This window comes from Dasypus novemcinctus, chromosome 28 (genome assembly GCF_030445035.2).
Source record: "Dasypus novemcinctus isolate mDasNov1 chromosome 28, mDasNov1.1.hap2, whole genome shotgun sequence".
Classification (NCBI taxonomy): domain Eukaryota; kingdom Metazoa; phylum Chordata; class Mammalia; order Cingulata; family Dasypodidae; genus Dasypus; species Dasypus novemcinctus.
The window spans coordinates 21,401,006-21,420,121 of NC_080700.1; the positions used below are offsets into that span (position 1 = coordinate 21,401,006).

Genomic DNA, 19,116 nt, shown 5'->3' on the forward strand with positions numbered 1-19,116 from the left:
ACTGTCCCCTTGTTAGTCAATCAATCTAGGTACTACTAGGTACTATTAATCTAGGTATTACTGTGAAGGGACTTTGCAGGTAGAATTAAGGATACTAATCAGCTGACCTTGGGGTAAAGACATTATCCCGAATTACCTAGGTGGACCCAGTGGAATGACAAGTCCTTTAAAACAGAAAAAAAGGCAGAAGGGGAAGAAAGATTCGAAACATGAAAAGGACTCAATACACTGTTTCTATCTTTGAAACTGGAGAGAGACACAAACCAAGGAAAGCAGGCAGCCTCTAGAAGCTGAGATCAGTTCTCAGCCAACAGTCAGCAAGGATGCAAGACCTCAGTACTTCCAGCCTGTGGAACTGAATTCTGCCCTCAACATGAAAGCGCCTAGAAGGAGAGTCTCCAGATAAGAGCCCAGGCAGGCTGACACCTTGACTTCAGCCTTGGGGGCACGAAAAAGAGAATCCAGTAGAGTACCTCTGTACCCAGATTTCTGACACACAGAGGCTGTGATCTAATAAATGGTTGTTGTTCAAGTCACCAAGTGTACGGTAATTTGTTACTGTAGCAATAAAAAACTCATACAGCTATCCCCGGGGATACGTCAGTACCATCCTGAGAATCTAATTAAATTCCAAAGCCTGAAGACAGTCCCCTGATCTGGCTCAGGTCTCTTGACTGTAATGTAATTAAATGGCAAAGGAAAAGGAAAAACAAAACTGGTCAAGTATTCCAGTCTACTGTTTGTGCATGTTAATGTATATATTATAGCCTATACATGCACATGAATGGGCGTGATTAAATCATAACAAATAGTAAAGTAACTGGTATCCTTAACTGAACATCAGGATTGTGCTACTTCTGGTAAATTCACCACACGGGGCTAGGAATCTCCTGAGGGAAAAGTTTTCTCATGGAATTCATAATTAACCTTTCTCCCATGCAGGTTGGTGATCCCACAGAACAACCCTTCCCAGGGTATTTTGGAAATTATATTCCCAGTGAGAAATAAGAAATGCAGACCTACGTGGAGCTGGAAAGGAAATCAGGAGAAAATAGCTTGCTAAATTTTGTGAGGCTGGGAAGGGAGAAGGAGTGTAACATTTTTAAAAATGGAAAGAAAAGCTCAGGGGAGTCATTTTGATTACCAGACTCAGTCCTACCTTTTTTATGGTAACAAACCCTGAGAGCTTGAAACACACAGGTGTGACAGAGAAACATGGTGCTGGCTGGTGTTTCCAGTTCTTCCCCTTGTAGCCAACTGTCTGAACAGCTCCCAAACTGAGTTTATGTTGGTGGAACTTATGGGGCTTTACCATTTGGGTGAAAGAGGAGGTTTTTAGGAAGTATGGAATATATGATTTTGCATTTTCCCCATAATCCTTTAAGCTCTTTCTCCCTTCTAGTCATAGCAGCATTTCATTTTTAATAGTTACCCAGCAAGCCTTGAGAAATAGTCTTTACAGCTCATGACTGATAAGTAAATCTTGTATGCTTAGACTTCTTTCCCAGAAACTCTAAGAATAATCTGATCTGCTTAGCCCCCTTACTGTAGAGATAAAACTTCAGCCCTACTGACGAACATTGTGAAGGCTCGTTTTATGTAGTTATTGTGAAAGTGTAACTTCTGCCCTGCTGAGAAACATTGCAAATGATCACTCCTCATTCCCTCATTATCCGTGTGAATGATGCATTTTAAAAATCATGCTCGCCCTCGCATGCCCTCTTCTTTTGCACATAGACATGTAGACTGAAATACTGATAAATAGTAAACTAAGGAAAGCATATATTTCTGAAAATCACCCCCTATGAGCTATCGGTGTTCTAGTATTGTATTCTACTAGACATTTAAAATGAAGAAAAATTGTATTTGCATATAACCAAACTGAATCATTATTCTGACAAGTTTGTTTAATTTGGTAGTAATTGTATTTTGTAAAAGGTTTGCTTGGAGACAGTTTCCAAAATCATTTTGTAACTTAAGTGTATAAGGTGAATGTTTTTTTTTTAAATTAAGGAAAAAGAAAGCAATTTTGTGCTAAGATAAAAATGACTGCTTATTTAAGAAAGAGGTAAATGTGGGACAAAACCTGAATGAATACAGGAAGTGCAGAAGGTTTGCAGAAAAGGAATTTTTGTGATCAAAGTTGGGGAAGATTTGGTGGGTCTATGTATCTATAAAGTAAAATAGTATTCTGATGCAAAGCTAAAATTTGATTCTTTATCTTAAAGTAACAATGCTTCTTAAATCATTAGTTTGTTGTAATAAAAAGGTTATAAAGCATTTTTCTCCTGAATAATTAGTATGCAAAGCAGAAAGTCTGTTTCATCAAAATATATTCTTGTACTTTATGTTAACTTTATCGTGTCCTTGGTTTAAGAAAAACAAGTCTTAGGATATATATGGTTGACAGGGAGTTACACAGGGCATATGCCCAGGGTATATAGTAATGTCTAGATATACTCATAGTGGAAACAATTAAAAACAACAGCTGGGGGGGGTACTGAGCCCCTGGCCGGGGGGTCGCTGTCGTGGACCCTGGGGGAGCAGCGGCAGTCCCCCAGATACAATGGCAAGAACCAGGAAGGAAGGAGGGCCCAACAGTGGGCTCCTGATACTAATGGCTATGCTTTTGAGCCTATACACCTGCAATAATAAGGCCTAGAGTAGCACTGTGCCTGGGAGTTTCCTCCTGACAGCCTTCATGTTACTCAAATGTGGCCACTCTCACAGCGAAACTCAGCATGTAGATGCAGTACATTCCCCCCAGTGTGGGACATGACACCCAGGGATGCGCCTCCCTGGCACCAAGGGATCACTACCACATACCAGCTGAAGATGCAACTAGAAAATGACCTTGAATTAAAGGTTCAATACGGATCAGCAGAATATCCCTGTCTACATATAATAACATGACTTCAAAATGCTGTTTGACCTAATGTAAGGGGGAAATGGAAAGGAGAAATGAGAATATAAGGCTATGAGTCTCTAAAAAAGAGTCTGGAGGTTGTCAGAAGGAATGCCCTTATGCACAACTGAGCAGAGTCTAAAAGACAGATAAAGTAGATACAACCCCAGGTATTGGTTCTTTTGAGGAATAAAGAGACCCATGGGTTCTATGGTCATGGCAGATGGGGTTCACTGCCATGGAAGATGGTCCTTCTTTGGAGCTGGTGTTTCTGTGTGATGGAATTGGACTCAGAGGGGATCTCTTTTCACAAGACTTGCATGCTACTTTATTGGAATTGTAGTTGGTGCTGGGGTTTTAGTTATATTTAGGGGATTTGAATCTCTGGACTGATAATATGACACCCAGGCCCAGAGCCTCAACAGACTTCAGCTCCTACACTCTGATTTATTGGACTTACCCCACTCAGGTAACATGGAGTTGAAGAAGGTCAACCACCACACCATGGAACCTAGAGTCCCTACAACTGAAAGCAGGAGGAGTGTATACAGTATCCATGTGGAATCTAAGCCCCCACTTGACATAGATGTGCAATGGACACAACCAATCCAATGTCCACAGAGAATGTGGAATGGGTGTGGGAAGGGTAGCCATGGTGGCTGCTGGGTTTGGGGAATGGGAGGAAGAGATGAGATGTGGAGGCTTTTTCAAGATGTGGAGCTGTCCTGGGTGGTGCTTCACGGACAATTACAGGACATTGTAGATCCCCCCAGGGTCCACTGGATGGAACGTGGGAGAGTGTGGGCTATGATGTGGACCATTGACTATGGGGTGCAGTGATGCTCAGAGATGTACTTACCAGGTGCAATGGATGTGTCACGATGATGGGAGAGAGTGTTGCTGTGGAGGAGTGGGGGGTGGGGGCGGTTGGGTTGAATGGGACCTCATATTTTTTTAATGTAATTTTTAAAAATAAATAAATAATTTTAAAAATAAATAAAATAAATATAAAATAAAATATAAAAAAAAAGAAAAACGAGTCTTCTTACTTTTAAAAGAACATAATGTTCAAACCTAACAACTCTTAACATTTTGCATTCTCAGGGTCAAACCCTCAAAATTATCTTTTCTTTTCAAACTATTGCAAAAGATTTGTTCTTTCAGCTTGTAAAAAGTGAAGCACTAAAACACCAAAAAAATAGCTAGACATTTAACAATGTTTACTGCAAAATATTAGATTACAGTATAATGTTGTTTATCGCAGTTTTATGTTTTATGTTATATGTCACAGATGTTATATGTCACAGAAAACCTTTCCACCCAGAAACTAGGAGGCAGATGCTTTAGCTAATATTCGTTTGATGTGCCCTACTCCCACTGAGGAAACAGCCCTATGGCTACCTAAAGAGTGACATCAAGGGGCTGCGATGGGGTAGCGCATGGCTAAGATGTTAGGCATTCCTATAAATCATTCTGACCTGGTTCGTAGCATACAAGATTGTGAAGCCTGTTCTCAGCTTGGACCACAAATAGTACCTTACAGCAGTGGACATATCCATAAAGCCACACCCTATGGGGATGGACTTCACTGCTGTCAGACCCCCTTGGGACCCAGTCCCCCAATACCATGCATGGTGTCTCTCCATTTGAGTTATTGGCTTGGTCAGTCACTACTACCCCCACAACAATAAAGGTATCTGCCCCATCTCCTGGTCACGCTCCTGAAGTTGATGGAAATATGTCGCTGCTCTGGACTTCAGCAATGCCAGCCTGTGATGGCTCAATAGCCCTAGATCTACGATGGACATTGCCTCCAGGCTGGCTCTGTGTCATCGTGCTGGTGGGCACTATGCACCAGGCCCGTGGAACACTAGAGCCTACTTCCTGTTTTCTCAAGGACCAGTGATGCTGCAGTATGCTGACTATGTGAAGGGCATACACAGTGAAGCAATAATCACTAGAGTAATGTGGGTAGAATGAAAGCAAACACCATTGGCATTAAGACCTTCTCCCATGGAGGGACAACATGTAAGGTGTTGAAAACCTGGAGCTTGCCCATTGATGCCTCATGCTTCAGGGCCTATGTGAGAAACTTCATCTGTCATTTTGCTTTCTGGAGATGATGTCCCTCTCCGGGTACCCACCAAACACTTACGTTTGCATTCTTAGGCTAATTTTCTTGCTCATCCAATGTTTTCTTCAACTGGGTTGCCACCATGGCAGCTGCACACACCAAATGGACTGTTTGGTATGTGGATATGTGCCAGCCTCCAGTAGCTCTGGTCTTCCTTGGAATATCCTCCCCTTACCTTTGATTAATTGGAGTAATTGCTTCATGAGTAGAAATCATAGCCACCCACTTAGGTGGCAACTCCCAGAACCCACAAACTGTTTTAGTTACTCTGCTTCTGTTAAATATGTCTCTTCTATTGTCAGGGAACATTTAAACAAAACCCATCCATCCTTTATTTCAATTTAGAATGGCCTCATGTGGATGGTAGCAGAACATGTTATGACAGTTTGAGATTTTTTATGGATCTCAAATGGAGAGATATTATGTTTTTAAACTAATCTATTCCTGTAGGTGTGATACCCTTTGATTGGAATAAATTCCATTGAGGGTCCTTTGATTAGATTACTAGCTAAGATAGATTTGGGCTTTGATTGGAATAAGTCAGTGAGGCATGACTCAGGTTGAGTTTCTTGCTGGGTCTGAGACCACAGAGAGAAGACACAGGAAAAGGAAGATGCCATATTTGGTCCTTCCATGTTAGAGAGGTTTCACTCACAGCTGAACAGCAAAGAGAGAAGCCCCCAAGAGGCTCAAAGAGCTGAGGCCCAAAGAGAGAGAGGAGGCCCAGTAAGAGACAAGACCTATGCCAGTTTTGCCTACATCTGCAGAAAGGCAGAGAGCTCAACAGAGATCGCCCGCCATCTTGCTTTGCCATGTGGTAGCTGACTTTGGTGAGAAAGCACCTCTCACGGTGCCCTAAGCTGGACTACTCACAGCCTCAGAATGCTAAGTTTTTACCCCAAATAAATCCCTTTTATAAAAGCCAACTCATTTCTGGTGCTTTGCCTCAGCAGCCCTTTGGCAAACTAAAACATGTGACATCCTAAGCGCTCAATCAGCCTTTTGTCTTGAAAGAAACAACGTCTCCAATCAACCCACTGTCGTGTAGGACAGGTGTGTGACTGAGTCATCCGTCTGGCAGACTGAATGGACTGGGTGACAAAATGCATCCCTACGTTTGGGAGCTTCTATACCTCCTTCAGGAGAGGGTTGGTTATGTGGAACAGACTTTTGGTCACACCTACCCTGTAACTGGAGAGGAAGGTGTAAACTGGGGTATCCTTTCCTACCGAGAAGTATACACAAAAATTTTACCCAGCACCCCTCAAAACTCCCAGTTCTACAAGACCATTTTGGCATTATAATCAAGCTGTTCTCTAGTATGGTGGGAGAGGCCACTTAGTATTTTTCCCTCCAGTGCTGGAGCCTTAGATGATTTAACACAAGGAACCGCCCTAGCTCACTTCACTGCCCAAGCTCTTAGTGGTGTTGATCATAGCATAAGCCTCTTGAGTGAAGAAACAACTCAAATGAGAAAAGGGATATTACACAACCATATGACCTTAGATGCACTTACTGCTGCAGGGGGCCGGGGGGGGGGCACTTGTGCCATAATCAGTGCTGCTTACTGTACCTATATACCCTACGGACATACTGAAGTTACCAAGGCTTTAAGTCATTTACAAAAGTCTACAGCTGCAAGCAGGAGAATCGCATCCATCAGCCATGTGGGATCTCAGCCCTCTCTCGATTTAGAGGTGGAATGGACATCACCATCCCAGGGCCCACAGGAGGGAGGAATAAAATATGGATAAGAGTGGACTTACTAGTATTCTAATATAGAATTATTGTGACTATAGCAATGAAAAAAAGTACATCACTGACGTGGAGACAGTGGCCAAGGCAGTTGCTGAAGGCAGGGAGAGGGAAAAAGAGGTGTGATGTGGGGGCATTTTCGGGACTTGGCGTTGTCCTGAATGATATTGCAGGGACAGATGCTGGACATTATGTATCCTGTCATAACCCACTGAATGGACTGGGAGAGCGCGTGAACTGCAACATAAACCATAACCCATGCTGTGTAGCAGTGCTCCAAAAAATAGTCATCAAATGCAATGAATGTACCACACTAATGAAAGAAGTCGTTGAAGTGGGAGGAGTCGGGGGTGTGGGGAGTGGGGTATATGGGAACCTCTTATATTTTTTAATGTAACATTTTGTATGATCCATGTATCTTTTAAATATATATAATAAAAAAAAGTCTATCTGTCATATGAAACCCCTCGGTCTAGTGCACTTTTTCTCCTCCTGGCTCACAAACCTACCCTCACACTGGAATTACACTTTATTGTTTGTTAGCCTCATTGCACTAATAATGCTCATTTGCTTGGGTTGCTGTTGTTTATATTGCAGCTGTGGCCTGATGGCGCATCTGTAAAGCCCCTGTTCCACGCGCAGGGCTTTATGTGGAAGAGGTGCTGGCAAGATTTAAGAGTTGGGAGACGGGGTGGATTGTAGCATACATGGCTTTGCATTTTCCCCACACTGCTTCCAGTTCTTTCCCCTTCTAGTCACAGCAGCATTTCATTTCTTAATAGTTACACAGCAAGCCTTGAGAAATAACTGTTGGTGAGCTCACAACTGATAAGTAGGTCTTGTATGCTTAGACTTCTCTCCCGGAAAGTCTAAGAATAATCTGTTCTGTGAATTGCTTGACCATCTTACTGTAAAGATGCAACATCAGCGCTACTGACAAACATTGTAAAGGCTCATTTTACATAGTTATTATTCTACCCTGCCGAGAAGCATTGCAAACGGCCGTTCCTTCACAATCTGAGTCCTGCATTTTTAAATATTATGCTCCGGGTCACATGCCCTCCTCATCTGCACTTAGACATGTAGTGTCAACGACCCCTCTTGCGTTGTGGTAAGTGTGGACATCAAGCCTTGGAAGCACCCATCTCTCCTGCCACCAAGGACGAGGAGCTAGGCCATGACCAGACTTAGGCTCTCCAAGGGAGAGTGTCTCCTCTCTGACAACGGAGGGCGAGGCTCTCCATGAGCCCGTAATCAGGGCTCACTCACTCACCCAGCTGGACTTGTCCGCGTCTTTCTTTGGTTGGACCTATCCCTCTCAGTCTGGTGGGAAGCTGTCCTTTTACACGGCTCCCTGCTATACTCATAACAGAAAGCCAATGTTTTAATGCCTCCAAGCAAGACCAGCAGAAGAGACCCATGCCAGAGTTCAGGATAATAGCCAGCCTGCTACAGGTCTGAGATTTGGAACCCCTGTGAGAAATGGGGTCTACTCAGAGCAGAAGGAACTATGTTTTGAAGGACTTTGATCCACCCTCGGAGCAGAAGTGCGGTTGCATGGTCCAGGTGGCTGGACAACGAGGAGCAGTTTAGAGGCCGGCCTCCCCCTCCCGCCTCTCCAAAGCACCTTGACCGAGAGCTGCACGTGGACTTGGAGCAGGCTGCAGAAAGGCAGGCAACACCTCGAGGAGCCCGCGCAGATCGACCTCGCAGGCTGGTTTCGAGGTGTGGGAGCCTCAGGGTGGCGGGAGGCAGTGCTGAGGTCCTGACTTGGCAGGTGAAGCCTGCAAGTCAGTGAAAACCTTCAGAGTTTAGGCATAAACGCTAAAATGGCGTCATTTGCTCCCAAAGGCTGGTGAGGTCCAGAATATTCGGTTTACACGTTCATATCAAAAAACAGCCACTGACCTCATTTATTAGACCCTGCTAGGGTGGAATTTTTATACCCAAACAAAAGAAACAATGACAACAACAACAACAAAAATAGGTACACATCTCAAAGGAAACCTGTGTCGGGGGAAGTGGAAAGAGGGGGCTCTTTTCACCAGCCCTCCACGCCTTGCTGCTGCAAATTCCCAAGAATCGCCTGAGTCTTTGAAAAGTAGAAGTCCTTGAGGCGGATGTGGCTAAAGCAGTTGGGCACCTCTCTCCCCATGTGGGAGGTCCCGGGTTCGGTTCCCAGTGACTCCTCAAGATGACAAGCAGATGCAACGACCTGACACAGTGAGATACAATGAGCAGACAGATATGGGAGCCATCTAAGGGGGTACAGGGGGAGAAAAATAAATAAAATTTTTAAAAACCAGGGGCAACAACTCAGTTGCATCCTGGTTTAAGACACTCTGAATGTTTGCCATGGGAAGACTTTCTTTCCGTACTAGTTTTAGAGAGCAAAGAGGGAAAATGGGCACTTCCTTCATGTTTATAACAAAACACATTTTTTTTTCCTAAGGGGTAGTTACTGGACTTGGGTTTTCTTGACATTTTATTCTACATTCTCCAGCCCTTCCTTTTTTGTCACGATCAGTTCTGTTCAGGAGATGGTACAAAGGTTTTCTAACATATTTCTTTGTGACCTGACATCGAAATAGACTGATACAAAAGTGAACATTGAAATAATAATAATAACTGAAGACCAAGTGGGTCTTTTCACGGTTTTCAAAAGGTGGGAGCCCCACTGATGACTCAGCTATGTCATTCCCAAGTGATTTAGTGAGATTTATTAAACTCCTTCAACCAGTGCCATTTCATTGTTCACAGTTGAAATTTTATCTTTTAAAAAATTGAATTGTGGTAAAATAGGTATAACCTAAAATTTGCCATTTTAACCATTTTTACTTGCATAGTTCAGTGGCATTGATTACATTCACACTGCTGTTCAACCATCAACAATGTCTATTTCTTTTCATCACCCTAAACAGAAACTCTGTAGCCATTAAGTAATAGCTCTCCGTTCTCCCCTCCCCTCAGCCCACCTCTGATTTACTTTCTGTCCCTGTGAGTTTACTTATTCTAGATATTTCTTGTGACACTTTGAAGATTTTTGTGGATCCCAGAGAAGATTATGTTCTTGAAGCTAATCCATGGCTGTGGGTGTGGATTGAATTCATTGGGGGGGGGGGGGGAGCTTTCATTGGGTGACTTCAGTGAGGTGTGACCCAGGATGGGTCTCCGTCCTCTGCTGGAGTCCTTTATAAATGGAAGCAGCAGACACACAGAGAAGCCATGGAGTTGGAGAGAAGGAACCCAGGAGCTCAGAGAAGAACCTGGGAGAGAGGAAGCCACAGATGGAGCAGCGGAAGCTAAAGCAACAAGACCCAAAAGAAAAGCAGATGCTCCACGTGCCTCACCACGTGGAAGGAGTCCAGGATTTCCAGGAGCCAACCTTTGGTGAGATGTCTTTTAAGATTTATTTTTATTTATTTCTCTCCCCCCCACATTGTCTGCTCTCTATGTCCATTTGCTGTGTGTTCTTCTGTGTCCACATGCATTCTCGTCAGGCTGCACAGGAATCTGTGTCTCTTTTTGTTGTGTCATCTTGCTGCATCAGCTCTCCATGTGTGCGGCACCACTCCTGGGTGGGCTGCGCTTTTCGCACAGGGCAGATCTCCTTGCGGGGTGCACTCCTTGTGCGTGGGGCACCCCTATGTGGGGGACACCCCTGCATGGCATGGCACTCCTTGCGTGCGGCAGCACTGTGCATGGGCGAGCTCACCACACAGGCCAGGAGGCCCTGGGTTTGAACCCTGGACCTCCTATATGGTAGGCGGACGCTCTATCAGTTGAGCTACATCCACTTCCCTCTGATGGTGTCTTGATTTTGACATTTTCAGAGCCTCAGGACTGTGAATTTTTAACCTAATAAATTCCCATTTAAAAAGTCAACCTATTTCTGGTATATGGCTCCAAGCAACTTTTAGCAAACAAAAACATTTCCTGTTAGTGGGAATCATATAATATTTGCCCTTTGGTGTCTGATTGTTTTCACAGAGCATGTCTTCAAGGTTCATCCATGTTGCAGCACGTATCAGAACTTCATTCCTTTTGATGGCTGAATAATATTCTATTGTATGTGTATATACCACAGTTTATCCATTCTTCCATTGATGGGTTGTTTCTACCTTTTGGCTACTAGGAATAATGCTGTGAAATCTTATTTTTGCCAAGGAAATAAAAGAAGTAGAAGATTGGGGATAGAGGCATGCCAATATTCTTGTCTTACATAGTTGAGTCAGGAAATACTGTCCACAGTTTCTAGAACAAGAAATAGAGACCTAATAATTTTATTTAAACATGGAAGCATTAAAAATTGTATCATAATTATAAGATACTTGGAGGATTGCAGGAAAAGAATGTTTTATCTTTTACAGCAGAGTCAATGGATATTATTTAGGGCCGCTAACCAATAAAAAAGAAGAACCTTACTATTTCATTTTATAACAGTAACTTCTAGTAGGACTGAAAACTGAAATCATTAAAAAGTAGTCAGCTCTAGGATATAGCACTGTGGATGGGGAAGATTTGCATGGGAGATGGTTGTTTTTCTCTATTTATTCCTGTACTATATTTTCTTGGGCATTTATTATTTTTATTACATTTTTAAAAATAGAAGAGTCCAACAGTTAAATGTATTTTCAAGGCAGAGATAAAAGGGGAGGGATGCAAAAGAGGTCTGAAGACTTAAATAGGCAATTCTCCAAAGAGAAAATACAAGTGGCAAAAAAGCACATGAAAAAAAATTTCAATATCACGGCTATTAGGCAAATGCAAAACAAAACCACAATGAGAGCTCACACCTCATAGAATGGTTGTTATTTTAAAAAAGAAAAGAAAACAATAAGTGCTGGAGAGGATATGGAGAAATAGGAACACTCCTCTGTTGATGGGAATGTAAAATGGTGTAGCCTCTGTAGAAGCAAATTTGGCGGTTCCTCGGGCAGCTAAATATAGAACTGCCATATGATCCGGCAATCCCTCTACTAGGAATGTATCCAGAAGAACTGAAAACAGTGACGCAAACAGACATTTGCACACCGACGTTCATAACGGTGTTATTCACAATTGCCAAAAGATGGAAACAACCCAAGTGTCCATCAACCGATAAATGGATAAACAAGTTGTAGAATATCCATAGGATGGAATATTATGCTGCTGTAAGAAGAAATGAAAGTGGGACATATATGGTAACATGGATGAACCTTGAGGACATTATGCTGAGTGAATTAAGCCAGACACAAAAGGTTAAATATTGAATGGTCTCACTAGTAAGAACAAAAGATGAAGAATAAACATGTAGAGTTAAAACCTTGAATATAGGTTACTAGAAGATATGATGAGGGCTGAGAAGGGGTACTGATGTTTAAATGTAGAATTTTTAATTCGTTTGACTGAAAAAGTGTAGAAATGGATGAAGTTGATGGTAACAAATCTGTAGCGAGTGTAACACGGCTGGTTTATAAATGGGATTGTGGCTGAAAGGGGTACATCTAAGGATGTAAATGTCGATTGAAATAAAACTAAAGAATAGTCTAGGGACTGAATAACACGGTGAACCAGAGGTGGATAAAAATTGTGGTTAATAGTACAAATACATGGAGTGGGCATCACAATCCTAGAATCCTCAGAATTGGGGAATAAAATATGCACTAGAGTGGACTTACTGTTATTATACTATAGACTTATTGGGGTTCTAACAATGGAAGAAATTATATCATTGATGTGAGGGCAGTGGCCACGGGAGTTGTTGAGGGCGGGGAGAGGGAAGAAGAGGTGTGATGTGGGGGCATTTTCGGGACTTGGAGTTGTCCTGAACGATATTGCAGGGACAAATGCAGGACTTTATATATCCTGCCATAACCTACAGAATTGAGTGGGAGAGAGTGTAAACTACAGTGTAAACTATAATCCATGCTGAGTGGCAATGCACCAAAATATGTTCATCAATTGCAATGAATGTACCAAACTAATGAAAGAAGTTGTAAACGTGGGAAAAGTGGGAGGTGTGGGGAGTGGGGCACATGGGAATCCCATATATATTTTTTTATGCAACATTTTATGTAATCTATGTATCTTTTAAAAATTAATAAAAATATATTTTAAAAATAGTACAAATACAAGAATGTTCTATGAACTAGAACAAAGGTGCATCACTATTACAAGGTGGAAAGAATATGGAGATGCATGGGAAAAATACAACAACTGTAACTTACAGACTATAGTTAACAGCAATGTTGTCATATTCTTGCATCAGTGTCAAAGAAAGTACTGTGTTACTAATAAGGAGGTGTGGAAAAAATACACCAAATGTACGCCACGGACCACAGTTAGTGGTGAAAGTCTGATGATGTTCTCTCATAATCTGTAACACATGTTCCACAACAAGGCAAGGTGTTGGTGGAGGGGTGTCGTAGGGGAATTCTGCATATTATGCATGATTGTTTTGTAAGTTCACAGCTTCTCTAAGGAGGCAGTATAGCCATGGAACCCAGGCCCCTTCTAGCACTGCTCTCCCTGCCCGGGTATCAGATGCCTGCCCCAAGAGAAGAAAGCCTGTGATTGCTGAAGAGCTCTTGGAAGAGAGTCTGTGTCCAAGAGCCCCTGTTGTCCTTCTGCCCAAGTGCCCACATTTCCTAAAGCCACCTCTGGCAGCACCATGATGTGTCCGTGCCCAGCCTGGGTTTGGATCACAAATCTGTGCAGGCAGGGAATAAAGAGGGAATGAAAGGATTGACGAAAGCAGCCCTTAAATCATCTGGGCTGCTTTTTATCCAGGAATAGATGTACTGGGCATATAAAACTGTCCTGGTTTCATTTGAAAAGGTACCACAAGCGTGAGTATCCACAGCGAGTGACATTTTGCCAGCAATCACGGACTTGTAAAACAGCCAGAAAATTCTGGTGTATTTTTGGCATTCGGAGGGTTTTTTAATTTGTTCAGGAAAGGATAGAAGGTGAAGGAGTCATTTCCACCCATTTGTTTCTCTCTCTCTGTCTGCACTTTGAATTCATTTAAAAGATGGGTTTTGAAAAGCAATTTTAATCCTTTGGGAGCTATGTAGCTGGGAAGCAGGTGCTCGACCACTGAGCTATATCCGCTCCCCAGGAAGAGTTGTTTCTTACATTTGTTTTTTTAGGAAGTACCAGGGATTGAACCCAGGACCTCATACATGGGAAGCAGGTGCTCAACCAGTGAGCTACATCTGTTCCCCTCAAAGACAAAATTTAATGAGGCTGTTCACTAGGTACTGGAGAAGGCTGCGCTTGGAAACGCTTGGTGCTGTGTGTCATGTAACACTTTAGGGGTGGAAATCCTGTTTTCTATGTATTTGACCAACTGATTCAAGAGTTCAGGCTGTAGCCATTTACTACCTTTATTGCAGGGGCTCTCAGGATGATCTTTCCTAAGCCAGGTGTGGTCCAGTGGATGTTCTTTGGGGTTCTGCCCAAGTCCCTCTAGGACAGGTATAAACCAATTTATGAGTGCAATGTCAAGAACTTGAGGAATTGATGGTCAGTTTGGATAAAGACAAAGAACAGACAAATGCAAAGAGGACTTAGAACCCTGGTTTTGGGATTGGAGACCTGGGTCCCAGTACCAGCTCTGTCTCTTAGTGGTTTTTCCATTCTTGTCTGAACTTGGGTCTCGGAAAGAGAGAGGAGCAGTGTAGCCAGGTGGAAAAACAGTAAGCTTCAGAATTTGACAGACTTGCATTTGAGTTTTGGCTGTGCTACTGTTTGTGTGAGTTTAATCTCTCCAAACCATGATTTGCTCTATTAAAATAATGGGTCAACAAAAACAAATGGGTAGACGGATGAATGGACAAACAAAATGTGGTATATTTATATAATGGAATATTACTCATCTATAAAAAGAAGTGATGTGCTGGAGCATGCTACAATCTGGATGAACCTTGAGGACATCATGTTGAACAAAATAAGCCAAACACAAAAGAACAACTATTGTATGATTTCTCTTACCGGAAAGAGCTGGAATGAACAAATAGAGACAGAAAGGAGAACAGTGGCTACCAGAGATGGGATGAGGGTGGCGCGGGATAAGATAGGAGTTATTGGTAAATAAGTATGAGTTTTGGTTTGGGATGATAAAAATTATCTGGAAATAGATGGTAGTGGAAGTTACACAGTAACATCAATTTTCTCAATGTCAAAGAACTACTTAAAATGGTTAAAGTTACAATTAAAAGTAAGTAATTTTTAAAAATGGATATAATAGATTAAATGAAGTATATGAAAATGTCTGGGGCATTGTAGTTTCTGTTCTACTGAAAAAGGTAAGAGAGGAGGAGGCTGAGTAGGGGGAGGGGGAAGGGGAGGAGAGGAAGAAGAAAGAAGAAGAAGAAAAAAGAAAATCCTGCCTACCATAGTGAAGTAGGAGAAAGAGTGAGGAAAGGTGGGAAGAAATTGGAGTAAGAGAGAATAACAAATCTGGGGATATGAATTCGTGAGAAGGCTCTGAGTTGCTCCCTGTTTGAGCAAAAGCAAACTTCCATAACTTTGAGCCATTACATCTTTCGGGGAACGTTTGCTCCCAAGCCACTATTATTCATGATAACTGAAGCTGTGGGGTAGTTGAGATTGCCCAAGGAGAGTTTGTAGAATGAGAAGAGAAGAGAGCTTGGCACAGAACTTTGAGGAATACCCACTTTGAAGGCACCAAGAATTCTGAGGAGCAGCCTTCAGGGGCCTTGTAGAAGTCAGGGGAAGGAAGTGTTTTACGAAGGAAGAAGAGTTCAATAACATCAAAGGCTGCTAGGAAGTAAAAAAAGAACCGAGACATATCCATTGTATTTAGCCCAAAGGAGTTTTATATGATCTTGTCAAAATAGTTTCCGTGGATCATAAGTATAAGTCAAATTGCAGAGGTTGAGGAGTAAGAGGGAGAAAATGCAGGCAACTTTGACTGGGAAGGTGTGAGGTGGGGAGTGCCAAAGGAGAAACATGTTGGTAAGAAGGCATGGTTCTTCCTTCTTTTCTTCCTCCTTCTTTTATTCATTTTTTTTCTTTACCCCTTCTTTTTCCCCCTTCCTTCTTTTACCTCCTTCCAGTAAAAAAAGCCTAAGCACATTTAAATTCTAATGAGAGAGAAACTGAAGATACAGGCAAACGCTTTCCAAAGTTCTTACCTACTGCTCAGACCACTTTCCCACAAAACCAATTGCCCACCAAACAGTTGCATCTGCATGTGCCTTGGGCATGTGAAGTCTAAGGTGGATTTTCTTATCTCCTCCCTAGTTTCAGGCTCCTCTTATCCCCATAGCTGGCACCACCATCCATTCTCCCAGTGGCTCAAGCTGGATGCCTGTGGGCTGCCCTAGATTCCACCTTCTGCAACCCACCTGAGTCCTATCCATACTACCTCTTTAGCACTGGTCTAATTTTCCAGGCTGCCAAAGGCAATATACCAGAAATGGGGTGATTTTTACAATGGGATTTTATTAGCTTAAAAGCATACAGTTCTGAGGCCATGAAAATGGTCCAAATCAAGGCTTCATCAAAATAATACCTTCTTTCTGAAGACCAACTGGTGGTGATCCTGGACTCCTTTGTCGTATGGCAAGGCACATGGCAACATCTGTTGGTATCTCCCTTCTCTTGCAGGTTTCATTGCTTCTGGCTTCTTGCTTCCACGACTTTCTCTCTCTTTGAATTTCATTCTCTTGTAAAGGACTACAGTAAGAGGATTGAATGAGTTGAGTCACACCTTAACTTAAGAGCCTACTCACCAAAAGATACTACTTACAATGGGTCCACACTCACAGAAACAGATTAATTTTAAGAACACACTTTTCCCATATGCTCCACTCCACTAGTGTGGTACATTTGTTACAATTGATGAACACCTATTGAAGCATTGACACTAAGTGTGGCTTACAGTTTCCATTATAGTTTAAACTCTCTCCCACATATTTTTGTAAGTTGTGATAAGATATATAATGGCCTATATCTGTCACTGCAACAATCTTTCAGGACAATCCCAATGTCCTGAAAAATGCCATCCTATTACACCTATTTTTTTTTAAGATACTTAGTTTACATAAATGTTATGTAAAAAATATAGGGGATTCCCATATGAAAGAACGAATGACAGAAAATGGAGACAGGGCTAAATGCAGAGTTTTGAGGCACTGATTCTTCCCAAACCTGGTTTGGCTTAAACAGTAAGCATGTATTGTCTTATGGTTTCATGAGCTAGAAGTCCAAAATCAAAATGTCAGTGAACTTATGCTTTCTTCCAGGAATCATTCTGGGGCTGGCTGCTGATATCCCTTGGGATTCCTTGGCTTGCCCCTCTGCCTCTTGTCACATGGTGATGTCTTCTCCTTTGCCTTGGCTTTGGCTTTTGGGTTCTCTTTAAGGCCTCCAGTAATCCAAATTAAGATGTACCTTCATTCAGTTCGATCTGACCTTAACTAAAAATATTATCTTCAGGAAGTCCTGTTTACTAGGGGTTCACACCAATAAGGAGATGGATTAAGACTAGGAACAAGTCTAAGTTGGGGTACATAATTCAATTTACCATAAAGTATAACTGGATTAAAGTAAGTCCTTGCCTCCTCTTAGGGCTTCCCTCCTTTAAGGCACGTTATACTATTTTTCAATATGCTCTGGATGATGAGCTTTAAACCTGGATATTTCCTGATTTCAAGATTGAGATTTCAAGACAGAAACTTAGAGTATGTCTATACATGCATCCTAGACTCAACATAAGTATTGTTTAAAAGCTACATTTAAAGACACTTTACCAACCCCCCCAAAAATTGTCCAGTTGATTTCTACAGGTGAGCTTGTATAATTGTTAAATGGTTTTCCTTTACTATCTTAATACTTTGCACTATCCACTAAGCAAAGCTTTGGAGACTGCACCAGGAGCAGGAGGTATTGCCCCACAGCACATTTGTACAATATCAGTAACAGTTTCTATTACTCTGGCTCATTAAAATTATCTTTCCAGAAAGGGTATGCTACTAATCTCAAATGCTATTATAGAACTTGTATTTAAAAGGCTCAACTTCGTATTTTCCCAAACCCAATTTCCTAAATATTTGGATTGATGTCACAAACAAGGGACTTGTCATCTGAAAACTCGTACTTAGGGCCATGGCTCTTGGGCATTTGCGTCATCTCCCATCTGAGTGAGGATTAGGTTAGTCCCTGTGGATAGAACATCCGCAAAGCTGTTTGATGTTCTCTGATAGGGATTTCACAGTCATAAAATATCCAAGGAGGCATACTTTCTTTTTTTTTAAAAATCAGTTTGTCTAACAGTGTATCTGAGGTACAAAATACACTCCATTGAACAAATGTCTGCCCACAACACAAACTTTCACATCTTTTAGATAGTGTGTATATAATACAAGCGCAATAAAGCATAAATCAGCTGTTCACCTGCCAAGTTTCCTTTGTAAACTTGTTGTGCTGGCATCACCAACTCATGACAGGCAGATCAGAAGCACATCAGAAAACGTCAGTGGAGCAATAATTAGCAACTGCGTCAGGCGTCTGGGCCCATTTTGTTAATGTGAGATCATGGCTTTCTTGCTCTTGGATGAAAAAGAAAGAATGGTGTCTGGAAACTATAAATGACCTAATTAATTTTTCTCATATGTATATGGGGGAGAGTATTATTTAGATCAAAAATTTTAATAAGACATTAAGAAAATGTGAATATTCTAAAGGGATAGCCAAATGAGTCATTGGGCTTCCCTGAAAACACCTCAGGTAGCCAATTAATTATTTATAGACTATTTAATAATATGTCTAGCCCTGTATCAGATATTTTGCCAATAAACAAAATAGGTAATGCAGGCTGTTGTGAATAAGAAGCTCTAGAAGACGATAATAATTTGTATGAACAATTATTAATAGACAACAGTACCTCTATGCATGTTATTGAGTGCTAAGTAGGTATGGCTATAAATACTTCAGGAATTAAGAGAAACAAGTAGAGTTCAGGAAAAAGGCATGAGGGAGGTAGAGTTGAATGCAACTTGTACATGGAAAGAATTTTGAAAAATGGTTAATAGTGATTGAGCCTTTCTTTGTGTGTCCTACTATGCTAAGCAATCAACTTACAGTATTTCATTTACTTCTCCCTACAATTGCATGGAGTAGATACTGTTGTTTATCCCCATTTTACTAAAGAGAAAACTGAAAAAAGAAGAGGGCTAGTGACTTGTCTAATACCACTTAGCAAATATGAGGTGGACTTCCAGAGCTGACTCCAGAACCTGATCTCTTAACCATTTTGCTACAATAACTAGCTATACTAAAATAAAAGACATGGGTATAGACATGACTAGGG

At 41.7% G+C, this 19,116-nt stretch overlaps 1 long non-coding RNA gene across 1 annotated transcript in view; it reads right to left on the reverse strand.

Annotated features, from left to right (window-relative positions):
* Positions 1–19,116, reverse strand: part of LOC139437805 (uncharacterized) — a 47,134-nt gene that overhangs the window by 15,565 nt on the left and 12,453 nt on the right. Inside the window, exon 3 of the long non-coding RNA XR_011647707.1 lies at positions 16,318–16,481. This is a non-coding gene — a long non-coding RNA (uncharacterized lncRNA). The remainder of the gene's footprint in view (positions 1–16,317; positions 16,482–19,116) is intronic.